Source organism: Chrysochloris asiatica, unplaced genomic scaffold, assembly GCF_000296735.1.
Source record: "Chrysochloris asiatica unplaced genomic scaffold, ChrAsi1.0 scaffold00277, whole genome shotgun sequence".
In the NCBI taxonomy this organism is placed as follows: domain Eukaryota; kingdom Metazoa; phylum Chordata; class Mammalia; order Afrosoricida; family Chrysochloridae; genus Chrysochloris; species Chrysochloris asiatica.
The window spans coordinates 2143392-2144164 of record NW_006408795.1 but is presented as its reverse complement, the minus strand read 5'-3'; positions in this window follow the sequence as shown (position 1 = coordinate 2144164).

Sequence of the window (773 nt, the reverse complement as noted above, 5' to 3'; positions counted from 1 at the left end):
GATAAAATTACTCACTATTGAATCATAAAGAATTTTATCACCATCTCTTTTCACCAGACCAATCTAGATAAGATGAAAACTTTTCAGTGGAGATTCTACCTTCCTCCAGACACTTTGAAACTAAACCCCCTCATGAAAAGCCAGTCACTTCATGCCTTTATAGCCCCCTCATTTTAGGTAGCCAGTGTCTAAGTAGCCCATCTCTATCAACCTTATATACAATGGGGATAGGTTTGATATTTGATGTGAAGACTCTCCCTGTTAGTTGGTATTTTGAGCTACTACATCCATAATTATAGGTCAAGTTAATCAAACTATAGCAATTTACATTTATTTCCTTAATCAAAACTTTCTTTTTTATCTTCCTTTAGTTGAGTTCTGATCATCAAGCCATCGAAGTCATTTTTAAAAAAACTGTTTTATTGTGAATTATGCTATAGTTTACATGGGAGAACATTAGCTTTACATTCATCCTATCATATATTGTTACATTGCCATGGTTACAATCCCCTCCATGCATCATTAACCAACCAAAGGGTACACCCCACAAGCCTGGCCCTTAGTCATCAGCACACAGCTCTTCTCCCTCTCTGGGTCTAGAGTTCCCAGCCGCTCCATCTCTCCACAACATCATCTCTGCCTTCATCTCTGGCATCACTGCTTCTCTGGATAGGGTCCCGCACTCTGCTCTTCTCCCTTGATGGTCCCAGGGGCCTCCGTTCCGGGACTGCAAAGTCAACCACTCCCCTCCTTTTGCTACAAAATGTCTACCT